The 13,883-nt window shown below is 36.8% G+C and overlaps 1 long non-coding RNA gene across 1 annotated transcript; it reads left to right on the top strand.

Moving 5' to 3' along the window:
* Positions 1-11,005: 11,005 nt before the first annotated feature.
* LOC114142612 (uncharacterized) lies at positions 11,006-11,778 on the top strand. Its single transcript, XR_003595072.1, has 2 exons — positions 11,006-11,227; positions 11,320-11,778. It is a non-coding gene; the product is annotated as an uncharacterized LOC114142612 (long non-coding RNA).
* The last annotated feature ends 2,105 nt before the right edge of the window (positions 11,779-13,883 follow it).

Genomic DNA, 13,883 nt, shown 5'->3' with positions numbered 1-13,883 from the left:
TCACCATCTTTAATCTGCTGGTGTGAGAGTACACCGAGCCATTGGATTACTGCCCTCATTTATCACACATGCCAAGGCGGTGATGTTAACACACTCTTTCGACCTGAGTCAACCTGAATTGCGTAACAGAAATGCTTACTGCTTGTTTCCCACTAATGTTTTATCCTTGGAGCATAAATCGCACATATTACAGTTGCGGGAGTATACAATTTGAAACATTAACAAGGACTGAGATGTGTTGAGACTCTATGCATCTATTTTTATCGACATGCTGAGACACAGGAAAATAAAATGTTGGGAGTGCTTCACAATACACACAAATAATGTATTACCCCCAGTGCAAAAGAAAGGGGCAGTAGCATTGTAGTTCACACCTCTGTCCTGCAGCTAAGTCAGCACTATCAGCTGCTGTGTCATCATTCTGCCTCTGTTCTCCCACTGCGTGTAATAAATCCAGTGTGTCTGAGCACCTGGCATGCACAAATGATTAACTAGTGGCAGAGAGAACTGATTAAGGAGATAAAGCTTGGCACACAAAAGCCTCAGCGGTACGCGTGTACCTGTAGAACCAGAGCTTCCTCACGCAAGGGTTTTTTTCTTCATCTCTTCTTAGCATTCCATTGGATTCTCTTTGCTTTTCATCTGAACACAAGGTGTATAAATCAGTAATGCTTGTGATTTTCCATGCTCCCTCCTTTGGTCTGTCTTCAGAATTAAATCACAGAGAGGAAGAGCAACTCTTTGCAGCTGTTCAGAGACACACAATCAAGTTTATGAAAGAAGCCAAGGTCTTTAAAAAGATCTGTGGAGCATTCAAAATAGTCGCAACTGGTGCAAAGTAGTATAAACTTTCTTGATCAAGTGTGCAAAACAAGTGTGTGCAAGTGTTATCTCAACAAAGTATTCTGGGCAAAGGATATGACTGCTCACTTTTCTACACTGCTCTACAGGCAGGATAAATATGAGATGTGACAACTGACTCCTTCTCCATCATGCTTCTCGTTAAATGCATCAATTTGCATTTTATTGTGACAATCTAAAAAACAAAGAGCACAATGTACGACACATGTAAGCTGTTACACAGTGTATTTCAAAAGTACTCACTTTGACTTTTTCACATTTTGCCACAGAACAGCTACAAACTTCAAACCATTTTATCGAATTTTTCTGAGAAGGATAAACAAAAGTTTAAAAAAATTGATAAGTGGAAGTAAAACGATACATTGTTTTATAATATAAAAAATTTAATTTGTTTTTAACCCCCCGCTCATCCTGGTTGTCCACGCTTCGGAAAACCACCTCTCCTTGTGTTTTTATGTTGCGTGTCCATTTCTGCCCATTCTTATTTGCAGAATAGATTCAATCCAGTCAGTCTGGAATTGGGAAAGTCTGTGAACAGCCATTTCCACTTCTACTCAATAGCAATGAATTCTCAATTAAATTTAGGTCTAGACTTTGACTAGTCCATTCTAAGACATGCATATTATTTTATTCTAAACCATTCAATTGTAGCTGGCTGTTGTTTAGGTTTCTTCCTTTATTGGTCTTAATTTTGATCTATCCCTATTCCCATCAACTATGACCATCCTTACTCTCCCAACTGAAAAAAAGCTTTTAGTGTCTTATTATGTGATGTATTGAAGAGAACAGAACACTACCTGCATTTATACTCTAAATGTATTTGACCACTATTTACAAATTAAGTGACTTCTCAAGGCATTTGGTTGGGCTGGATTTTTAAAGGGCTGCAGAGTAAAAGGGCTAAATAAAACACTTAGCAGATTTTTATTCATAAAGGATTTTTAAAACCTTACACCATATTTATCCACTTCACAGTATGTTATATTAAGCTAAAATATAAGTTAAATAAAGAGCCCTAAGTTTTGTGGTTGAAATATATGGTTGAAATATTCCCATGTGTATATTGTGGTGCTGGTCCATACTGGAAATGTCAGCTTATTAGAGAATATGGGACACAGAACTGATTCGGCAATTTTAGTAAGTTTGGGTTATGTTAATCCTACTGGGCTAGATAAGATAAAGCACGTTTTCTGAAGTCTTAAAAAAATGCATAAAGTAGAAATGTGTGTGAGGTACTCCAAAATGCAGAGCGTTATTTTATTTTATTTTTTTTTTATTTATTTATTTATTTTGGCTATTTCTCTCTTTTTTTTTTTGCCCTCCATCCAAAAGAAAACAAGCAAATATATTTACAACAATGGTGGACAGTGACTTTGTTTTGTAAACAAGGCTGACCGTCACCTCTGTCCGTTCTCAACTTCCTTACCCCATTCTATGTCCGAATAAACACAGTCTGCACGCAATGCACAATCATTAACTCGGAGATCGTCTATTTAAGGTAATGCTCACAACGTGCCGTTTTTGTAGTCACAAAAAGATAGAAATGTCATAAATACGGGGGCCATACTTTACAATATTAGGAAGCACTTTGGTTATTTAAAAAAACAAAAGTTGATGCTAAAATATGCTTTTGTTTACGTTCAGTTTTACTTTGGATATTATATTGTATTTTGTAGAACTGCTGAACTCATTTCAAGCCATTGTTTCATAGAGTCCACAGAAATATATACCCGTAAGTTAAAAATTATTATCTCTTTAATAATATTAATGACAATGTAAAAGTCAAGATATTTAATTTATCTTGTTTAAAAATCTGCAGAAAAGTAGGCAGCGTGAGCCCTCTTCGTTAACAGCAGAACAGCACTCTCTCTGTCTCGCTCTCTCTCTGAGCCCTTTGATTGGCTGACTTGCTTGACATAGTTCACCCTGCATGAAGGTTCGAGTGGGATGATGTGCGTGCATGTGTGGATAGGGGATGAAATGTTAATATACTGAATGTAATGCGTGACTATTGTTGCGTGCCAAGCTCCTCCATTTGCTGTTTCCCCACAGGAACTAAGGTGATCTGTAATATTTGTATTCTATAGAGAAGTGTCTGAACAAGAAGTGACACCTTCTGCTTCAAAAAACCCATATTGAATAGTTTTGTGAATATGGTAGAATAAAATTAAAAAAAATAATAGATGAATGTATAGAAGGTCATAATAAGATGAAAAATGCTTGGTTGAAACTAAATTAGTAACACATTTTCCACCAGTGTAAAGAGAAAACTTTGCAAATATTTTTATTCAGCATCTGCACATCTTGGGTAATCTGAGTACCATAAATGTAAATTTTATTTCCCCTTGGAAGTGAGAATTTCCAAATAATTGGAATAATAACTGGGATGCTCCTGCTAACTTTCCAATTTGGAAAGTTGTAAGTTGTCCAAAAACCAAGGCCTAAAATTGCAAGTTGTAAAATTCTAAAACTTCCTGCTCCAATAGCATTTTTGTGAAATTTTACTCAAATTGCAAACCATTCTAGTCCTGTTGTGAATGTCATGATATCCATTACTTAAACAATCAGCACGTTGCTGATAAGTAATTGTCTGATTTACTATTTGTGTAAGCAAAAAAAAAGCCAGTAATTGTGTATAAAGGTTGACACATGTTCCAGGTTAACTGTTTTTCTATACTTCTGATATTTTGCATCTTGAAGTAGTCACACACAGCACAGAGTTGTACATTGGGGAAATTATAATTACTGTTGACTTCCAACAAGGAGCCAGGGTTTTCTTCATGGATGCATTTCCATTAGCTGAATTTCCTCTTGGATATACTCCATTCAGTTTTGTTACTATTGCTCTCCCTTTTTTTATCTTTGTCAGTTTGGGTCATGACTCTGCTTAGACACGCTGTCTTGTGATTTTTTTTTTTTTTGTCCTCTCTGATCTCTCCTTCCTTTGCCTTCCCTTTTATGTTCAGTTATGACACCTTCGTGCTCCACTGTAGAGGGAAAGGTGACAGAAAGATAAATGACCAAGATATTTCCGCACGCAACCATTGTTTCTACTGCAGAGCACGAACGTGCTGCTTGCAAGGTAAGAGCAGAGCAGCAAGGAAATCATTGGCTCAGTTACTAATCTGGTATTCACACTTCATAGGGGAAGGAAGGAGATCTAGTAAGCACCTCACAAAACACACGCTCACTTCAACACATACACACCAGCATGGAAATACATGAAGACTTTTGCGTTCATGGCATGCAAGTGTTGGTGCTGCATTGGTTGCGTGCGAAGGATATATCAGTGTGGGCTGTTCAGCTGATTTTTTATGACAAACCGGCAAACTTACTTTGACCTGTTGTCTGCTGATTACATCCTTTTGTTTTTACCCAAAATAACAGCTTAACCCCTTCCTCTACCACAAAGCCCTGCAGCTCCAATCACTGACCATTAGACAAAGCACAGTCTTATCTCTTCCTAATTATCTCAAGATCACTTAAAAGAAGCAAGAACATGAATATCTTCATGAACCTAACCATGTTGTTTTTGATTGTTAGAGCTCTTAACATGTTAACTACAAATCATAGCCATAAATCCAAACAATATTGATCTGCAAATCTCATACATCCACATTTGATGCACAATGGAACATTGTATACATATTCAGTGAGTAAACTAAGACATTTTTTCATCTTTATGAAATAAGAGGTAATTTTGTATCAAATGGTAGTTTCTGAAAACTGATTACAGATCAAGATCTCAGTAACATATATAAGCTAAGAGCCTTTATGCCTTAGACTAGCGTTTCTCAACGGGGGCGTTCAGAGGACGGCGGGGGGCGCTGGCGGATTTTTTTACAAAAGGCTCAGGGATTCCTTTGGGGGGCGTTTGCTCCAAGGTAAACTTTACACCTTAGATGCACAACAATACAAGTTTAGACTTTGAGCAACTTGCTAAAACTGTACTGTGTAACATTAAAACATGCATGGCTGCAAGTGTATCGATGGCAGCTCTTCTTCAGCTCCGTTCTCCTGGTAGCTTCACCGCATCAGTTCAGTGTTACACCGGCTGATGACGTTGATGTGACTCACTTGTCTGGTGTCTGATTTTCAAATATTTTATGTTTTATTGAGGATTTTTGTACATATGTTTTAACAGTGCTGTAGTCGTGTCAAAGCAGAAACTTATATTAAAAGAGTTTTCTTGTCCGTCTGGATGCTGCCCGCTACCGTGGAAGGACAACGGAATTTCGCTCTTATAAACATGATTATTAAAATCACGATACCTTCACTGTGTATCCCTCAGAAAAATGAACTAAGTTAAATAAAGAAATCCCTCCGTGGGTGATTCCACGATAGAGAACGTTCGTTTTATAGCGTTATTGGTGCTGTAAGTGATCCGGTATGAAACGGTGGTACCACAGCACTTTTGAATTTTAATCATCAGAATACCGGATATCTGAAGCTGCCACCCCCGCGACCCGACCCCGGATAAGCGGAAGAAGATGGATGGATGGATGGATGGATGGAGAATACCGGAATTTTTCCGTTGTTTTAAAAGACGTCAGTCTACCTTTCCCCATCGATACGCTTCCCGACCGCCCGCACCGTAGGGGGTGAAAAAAAAAAAAAAAAAAACGACGCAAAACTATGAAACAAGAGAACCGGGACGTAGAACGGAGCGACAAACTAGATGTGAATGTCATAATGGTGTTAAGTGACTCCATGACACTTTCAGTTTAACTAGGATTTGATTTGATTGATTAAGAACCAACTTTGTTCTGTGTAATTTCTGTCCAGAAAAACTATTAACCTATAAATCAATAGACAGGTCTATATAAAGACAAAATTCATGTTTCTGTCCCATATTTATATGGCATTAAAAGGATCTGGAACTTTTGTTTTTCCACTGAAAGTACTGGTTTACAAGGTAAATGCCATGTGGGTGAAATTTTATGGATCATACCTTGATGTTCCATTCTCCTGAAGGCAGCACAAAAGCTGCACCACCAGAAACTCATAGAAACACTGAAGAGAAGAAAAGCCATGATTAATATAATTGCAGTTCTATCCATGTTTTAATGTTTGCACAGAACAGTCTTTTGCAAATAGTTGAAACTGGCATTGTTGTACATCTTTTATCTGGTCATTTTCTGCAATATTTAACAACTAACATCAGAAAATGGCACAGAAGAAGATTTTTTTTCCCACTCTGATTGGCTGCTAAGCCTACCGATTTTAAGTTGAATGTCCATTCATTGCATTTTTTCGTAGATGTCTGTAAACAAAATTTTTTATTCCCAGGGCTTTTTTGTTCTCTGGAAAATTATTTTTGATGATAAATACAGAAACAACCATAAAAATTAAAGCATCAACAATAGTGATAGTAGTATTAATAATAGAATAAAATTCAATGCAAAGATGCCTACAAATTTTTGATGGGGGGCAGTAAGGGACCTGGATAATGGATAGGGGGGCGCTGGCCCAAAAATGGTTGAGAAACACTACCTTAGCCTTTATGAATGCAGAATTTATTCACAGTTAAGAACTGCAGACAACCAATGAACTTCCAATACTGATGTGTTCAGTAGGAACACATCATAAAAATGTGAAGACAGGGTCATGTATTCACAGTCTTTAAGCATCATAGAAGCAAAGAGACCAGTTACTGGAGTTTTTGAATGGGAAATGTTGTCATTTTTGTCTGATTCCAGTTGACTTCTTCTGAGTCTTCTTCATCAGGCATGTTTCATGATCCATCAAATTCTTCTCAGTTGGAGAGATATCTAGACTGGGGGCAGGTCAGTTTAGCACCCAAACTTATTCATTTGGAAGTTGTGCCATTTTAAGGGATACAGTGTTTGGTTTATTGCCACATTATTGGGATAGATGCAAATCTTTAAGTTTGACCTGGAAATGTCAGACCAACATTTCAGCCAGTATTCACATATTGCTTCCTGTATAATACTTAGAAGATGGTGTTATTGGTAACAAGCACAATATTTTAGGTAAGCAAAGTTACATATTATTGCCACTGCTCTGTTGCTGTCATATTACAGTAATTATTCAACCAGTAATTTGTGCTGTCTGGTCTAAGTTGGGATTTTATTTGTGGGGACAGCATTAAAAATTAGAGGTGCAATCAAGGTGAAATGGAAACTATTGTAAAAGCCAAAAATCAGAACCCCAAATCAAAACTTTAAGTCACCTGTAACATTAACACCAACTATCAAAGTGGTTGTTGTTGAATGGAACTTCTGGGGGGGATTTGTTCAGAATGAGTGTTTAAGTTTTTTGTTTTTTTTCTTTTTCCATGTTGCTTTGTGGACTAGCGAAAACAACCAACTGAACGTTTTAGCTCCACATTAATTGGGTGCACCAAGCAGTGATGAAAATGTGCTGTGAGTTTATATTAGGTCATGGCAGCATTCATGTGAGGTGTCGTGACCTGCAGCACAAAATAATCCTATTAGCATTTGCTCGATGGGGCACACGCAAGCCTTGGAGGCTGTTCGGCGGTGTCCTATGGGCGCAGGTATTGTTCTCATTTACAGAAGAATAGCCACAATGTTGTATCTCAGTTAAAGTGAGGTTCTGCTTTTGAGAAATATTCTGATATAATCAGTGATAGGGAGAAAGTATGAACCATAAATAATTTTTTTCTGCTAGTCAAAACTTTGGTTTCTATATCATAACATGTGCAAAACACATCTGTCATGGAATGTTACACGGGAAGTTAAAATCACATCAGATTACCTGCTGTCAAGGAATACATCCTGCTCCCATAAACACAAGAATTTCAACCCTGGACTGCAGTTAAAAAAAAGAAAAGAAAATTCATGATGATATGTGTGATTATTTTTTGTGGCCATCTCAAACCACTAAAGTTTCAGAACTTTGAGGCTGTAGCATGCACTTATTTTGATGCTTAAACCTTGAAGTCAGTCACAAATAGAAAGAAACACTCTTCACAAGGCTTGTATGCACCAGAATAGATTCAGGCACACAGAATGGGTTCCATACCTGCACGCAATGTATATGCGGGACAACGTTTGCATGAGAAGACTGAAAACCTTCTCAGTCATTACACCCGCTTTTATGTCCACAAACTCTTTGAGACATACATGACTGGAGGCAAAACCATTTTTTTTCTTAATTTTTCTGCACAGTTCTCATAAGATAGACACAGAGAATCTAACATTTAAAATCTCTTGGGCTTGGTGCCTGCTCCATTTAACCTACTGCACTCATGTTCACACACAAATGCACCTGTGGATCTGCACAGTGGCACAGTTATGTGCCACTGTGCAGACAGTTATCTGTGCCACTGCTGCCTTCAATCTCTTTAATCTTTTAAAGAATTTATGAACTACATCAGTCCTTCCAGTGTCAACTGATCTTCCACATTCTTCATTACTTATTCGTTACTAACTGAAACGTTCCTGTTCCATTCTGGGAAATGCCTTTTTACCTTCCATGAAAGAGATGAAGAGGTTCTCATTTATATTATAGAATAGAATAGAACTACTTTATTCATCCCAGCAGGGAAATTATTTCGCAGTTACAGCAGCATAGAGACAAGACACACAATAACCACCAGTGAGTAGCAATTGTAGACAAGATAAAATAAAAATAAAATATAACATGCTGTCAATATAAAAAGCAGCTTAGAGCAGTCCTTGCAAAGATTCAAAAATGCAGAAACAGTATGTATATGTAAATATATGTACAGCAAGTGTGCCACAGTGCAGTTGTGCAAAATTGGACTGATTTGTGCAGAACAATGATTTAGCTTTTATTGTACAGTGAGATGGCATGTGGCAGGAAGGATTTCCTGCCACATGCCATTTATTAATGAGACAGAAGTGTAGAATGCAAGTGGATCTTAATATATTTTAATTTGTTTTTGTAGTTCAATTCCAATTTGAAGTTGTACATTTCACACAGGGTAAGTTTTCTTGTACCTTTCTATTGATTTGAATGATTATACCAACAAAAAACCCAAATCAATTTTGTCAGATAAGAATGTTATGTAAAAATCACATACATTGAATTTTATCACTTAAATGTAAACTAAAATTGATATCAATGTACTGTAAAGTCTATCTCCCTCCTCAGTATGTGGTCAGGGCTCATTTTGCATCTACAACTGCATCAGCATAGCATGGTATGTAGGAAACAAGCCCAGCTTTAAAAGGGATTTTCAGCTCACCTGCATTGTTGGGTCTGACCCTGGTGTTTCTTGACTTCCTCTTGACAAAAACCTACAGCATCTCCTTAAAGCTTGTCAGCTGTGGGACTTCTAATATTGCTAGGAAGATACTTTTTTCTGCCACATTTTTTTCCACTCAAACTTTCATTGCTATGGTTGGAAACAACTCTTTGAGCAGCCAGCTTCTTCAGCAAATGATCACTATGTCAACTCATAAATCTTTTCATTACCCTTTAAGCAATCACCAAAATGAACAAAAATATTACACCCAATCACAATTATTATTATTATTATTTTACTTATTGGGACAATCATAAAGAAGCGTAAGCCAATAAATGTCATCCTTAAAGAACCTGACTGTTCAGGGTGAAATACCCAAGTAGCGGTTCGGTAGAAAGAAAAAAAAACTGTAATAAAAAAATAAAAAATTGCCAGAATGGTGTAGAGCTGAATCTAAATGCAGAAAAGAGGCAGAAAATTGTAACTATTTACTTAACTAAATAAAGAAAAAAAAATCAATACAATGGAAAAATACACAAGGACCTGAAACCATGCTAGAGGTAACAGGAAGATCTGACTCAGAACTGACTAACGTGAAAGATATTTCAGTTGGAGCATTAATTGCTGAACAATGAGCAGGTGGTTGATTAGAAACAAGGTGCAGCTGTGAGGGAAGAGATGCAATTGAAGCTGAGCTGTTGAATTTGCTGATACAATGTACTGGGAAACAAAGAAAGAGAAATCCCAAATGTAAACACACCAGAGACACAACCCAGCATAAGAAATGATCAAGATTCAAAGCAAAGGTGACACAAAAACACAGTAGAAATATGGCAAATAGATAACCATCAATCTATCAAAAATAATTACAAAGAAATGCTTGAAATGATGCACTTTTTGTGTAATGAATTCTTAAAATTTTGTAAGTGAAATGATGTAATTCTTCATTTGAAAATGCCATACTCATCCAAACCAATTATTATGCTTTTAAGTGTTTTATTACAAGTGCATCTGAATAAATTAGAATTAATGTGAAAAGTTTATTTATTTCAGTTATTTTATTCAAAAACTATAGATAATACACATATTCATTACAGCTACAGCTTATAGCTAATGACGGCCTGACATTCACTTTGAAAGAAAACTATATTACCATAATTTAATAAAGAAAAAATATAATATATGTATATATACAGTATATATATGTAATGTCTTACAGAACCAGGGAAGATTGCTGATTTGACAACTGCCCAGCAGACAGTCTATAATACCCTTTATTAGGAGGATAAGCCACAAATGATCAACGATAATTTTTTGATAAAAATAACTAAGTATGCTGTGTACTATGTGAAATTCACTTGTACTGAATTACTGATTGTTTTTTTGTTGTTTTTTTTCATTTTTGGTAAAAAATGATAAAAGTATGTATATATTTTGTAATGATTTTATGAGGATGTGCTTGAATGCAAAATATGTTAAAATGTCATTTAAACTTTATCAGTCCAATTTCATTGACACTATATTTATTTATTTATTTCAAATTAACCTTTTGTGCATTCCTTTTTTGTGATGCAGAAAATTGATTGCTATTTTTTTTTACAGTTTTCTAAAACGTCGTTTTCTTTACCTCTTGCTATTTTCCGTAAAGCAATGCCCTTTGAATTATATAACGTATGACTGGCGTGGTGAAAGTAAATATGCCTCTTTCCAAAAATGCATATAATTTTGGAAAGAAGATATGTTAATTATTTTACATCTCTAAATGATCTGTTTTGAAGTTTGAAATCAAATATGCAATTTTATTTATTTACTTATTTAATCTTGTGCTATTCGTATGTAAAAGAAAAAGAAATAAAATGAAACTGATTTTTTTTTCATTGCATCTTTTTAATTTGAAATCATAATTATTAAGAATTATGATTTATTGGTTGCACTCCTTACCAGGGGGCTCAACTCTTGGAGCTTGCAAAAGTCCGGGAGGGGTGACGAGGTCATCTTCTTTAGAGTTTTGGTGATTCGTTTTGCCCTACAGCGACCTCAGCGTGTTACATGACTGCAAACAGTGAAGCCTGAGTGGCAGATTGCATGACTCCAAAGCTACAAGATCCTCTCATTTACAGAAGCTACAGCGCGCGCGCGAATACACGTGCACCTTCGTGCGGGCAATGAGTGAGGGGCGTTAAAAAAAAAAAAAAAAGAAAAAGATTTGAGCTTTTTTTCCTCTTTGTTCTACGAGTTTAAAACCTTTGTGTCTTTTCCAGGGACTACAGCCTTCGCGTGACTTAACCAAGCAGATTTAGGATTGTCCAGAAGACGGAGACCCTCCCCTCTGGACGGCAGCTCCGCTTCTCACGCAACCTGCTGCACCAGAGGGGTAGCGCCGGAGCGCACGGAGAAAGAAACCCTGCAGATTCAACACATGCATCAACCCCCAGGGGATCGGGACAGCGCTGTTCAGCGCGGACCGGAGGGAATTGGCGAACAAATTAAGTTATGACTTTTGGACGTTATTCAAAAGAAAAAGTCTCATTTTCCTTGAGAGTTGTGCCCAAGGCCGTTGGATCTTGGTGCACAAACTGTCTATTAAGAAAAAAAAGAGTCACATTATTATTAAGAATGTGAAGGGAAGTAAAAGAGATAAACGAGATATAACGCCCTCCGTCGGCAAAATCCTATTTTAGCAGTCTTTTGAAATAAGCAAAGTAAATATTCCCATCTGATTGCTTGTTTTTTTATTTGAAAAATCATTGTTTTTTGTGACAGCATTTCACTATTATAGGTTCTCTGATTTTTGACACCACGTTCCTTCAAATTCAATAGCACACGCACAGAATAACTGTCAAAGTCACAAATACAACATTGCTGTATTGTTTATAACACCAATGTTGGTTATATATTTTTTCACTATATATCACCTAAAAGGTTACCTATATCAGTAAATAATTTCAGAAAAAGTTAAATGAACACTTGTAGATCCATTACATACAAGGTGATACATTCCAAATGTTTAGTTGTGAATATGATTTACAGTTAATGATGGCCCACAAATTATTTACCTGGGAAAAAAATAACAACAATAAAGGATTTTTAAAGTAGAAATAACAGCCAACGGACAAGTGTACTGTACATTATACTTGGTCTGTGTCTCTCTTCTCTCTTGATTTTTACATGAAAGCAAAATTTGGTTTCATTTATAAAGAAAACACAGAACCACTTAGCAACAGTCATTTTAGCCAATGTACACTTGTGACAGTTTCTCTGCTGGACTCAAAGTTTTGTGTTTGTGCACTCTTTTTCTAGTATTAATTTCTAGTAGTAATTTTTTTCTTCCAATAAACTTTCCATCATAATGCTTTGATACAGCATTGTGTGAACATCTTCCAACAATAATCTTTTGTGGTTAAGCCTCCCGGCAGTTGGTGTCAGTGGATCTTCAGACAACAAGTTAGATGTCTTGTCCATAACCATATATAGCTTTACATGCTCATAACTTCTACATAAAAAAACTATTTAACTTCATCTGTCGTTCGAAAAAATTTTTCCTGAGAAAACAAAGTTCTGACTTTTTGCTTGAACTATATGCTTTACTTAATGACTTTGTTTTAGCTATATGAGACAAGATTTCTAAACTGTTCAATATTCTATTTTATGAAGATGGATGAGCTCTGTCAAAACATGTAAACATAAACAACTGCAGATACCTGCGAGTTTTTTCTCCCTTCTTGTCCAGCATTAATCCAACAGATTAGAAAACAACGTGGGCATGGCATGAGCTAAGGGGACAAAATGTTTAAATTCAATAAAAACAAAAGTGTAGCTGAGAACCAGCTTGGTGCTCTTAATGATGTGTTGTTGTTGTTGTTTTTTGTTTGTTTGTTTATGGGTTTTTTTCCCTTTAACATAGTGGATTTTTGTTTCAAAGTTGTAACGGTGCAGTAGTTAAGCCACTCATTACTCAGCGCTTTATTTAAGTGTATGAACTCGTCTGGCCTTTTGCTCCGGCAGCAGCGCCGCCTGCTCCCCCTCCCTCCCTCTAACTCTGCCCAGCATCCTCCTCAAAGGGGAGGGGAAGGTTTGATCTCTGCGCTCTCACGCAACTGGTCAATCTTTAACTCCTGCAGAGTGCATACAGGTACAAGCACGCAATGGCATCTGTTTTTATCAGCACTGTGTAACCATGCCTGGAAAAGGCTGGCATGGTCAGCAGTCTCGTCCTTACTTCCAAATCTGGAAGGTAAGATGGCTGAAAGTTTGTTTGGTATCACAATCACAAGCAAATAACCCATCTCAGTTGCTTCCAATTAAGTCCGCTTCATGCGAGAAATCCTTATAGTATCAAGAAGCTCCTTCACCGGGCATGAACTCTTCTGTGGTTATCCTGACAGACCGCACTCGCAGAAGGTCTCTGCGTCAGCAAATATCCTACCTGCACAGACCAAGTCGAAGTGTATTCAAGTGTATTAATCGTACCACATATCCTGCATTAGAAAATGCCAAAACTGTTGCATTGAAAATACATAGCAGATACTGCAAAGTTTGAAACACCTGCATAACAAGTGCATGACAGTGATTTGAACTGTCTTATCTCAGATCACACACTGATTTACAGCCAGTTCAGTGTCTCATACAGAGCTAAACTTGAAGAAAGCAGTGGAACATTTGCAATACACACAAATTTTGTAATGTAAGGACCACACACAGACACACCCACCAACTTTTTTTTATGTTCCAAACTTCATTCATGGCAGAGAATTAGAAAAGGAGAGCCGCAGAAATTTGGAGGAGGAGAGATGGTGTCATCCACAGCAGCCAATCAGATTGTGCA

Source organism: Xiphophorus couchianus, chromosome 4, assembly GCF_001444195.1.
Source record: "Xiphophorus couchianus chromosome 4, X_couchianus-1.0, whole genome shotgun sequence".
In the NCBI taxonomy this organism is placed as follows: Eukaryota; Metazoa; Chordata; class Actinopteri; order Cyprinodontiformes; family Poeciliidae; genus Xiphophorus; species Xiphophorus couchianus.
The sequence above is the reverse complement of the archived record's forward strand: the minus strand, read 5'-3'. Positions and strand labels throughout refer to the sequence as shown.